Here is a 341-nt window from a genome sequence, read left to right as displayed (position 1 = left end):
AAGGCGGTGTCTGAGCCGCTGGCCGTTGTGCACGGCAAACAACAGCTGGGCTTGTCCCCCGCACGCCCCGTGACAGCCGTGGCCCAGGCTGCAAGGAGCCGTCCCGGTGCTTCACCGACCCGTGGTGGGGCTCCCCAACAGCCCCACGTGTGGAGAAACGCGCTGTCCTCGCCCAGCCGGGCCAATCTGCAGGACAGGCACGCCTCTACGCTTGGACATGCTCGGCTGTGCATGCATGCGCTCCCACCGTCACCCCACGGGCAGGCACCCGCTCCTCCTCCACGCTAATCTGACTCTGGCTCTTTGACGCCGTTGCAGGTCCAGCACCTCACGCGACCTGC

Source organism: Pygoscelis adeliae, unplaced genomic scaffold (genome assembly GCF_000699105.1).
Source record: "Pygoscelis adeliae isolate BGI_AS28 unplaced genomic scaffold, ASM69910v1 Scaffold760, whole genome shotgun sequence".
Taxonomy (NCBI): Eukaryota; Metazoa; Chordata; class Aves; order Sphenisciformes; family Spheniscidae; genus Pygoscelis; species Pygoscelis adeliae.
Note: the sequence above shows the minus strand (reverse complement) of the source record.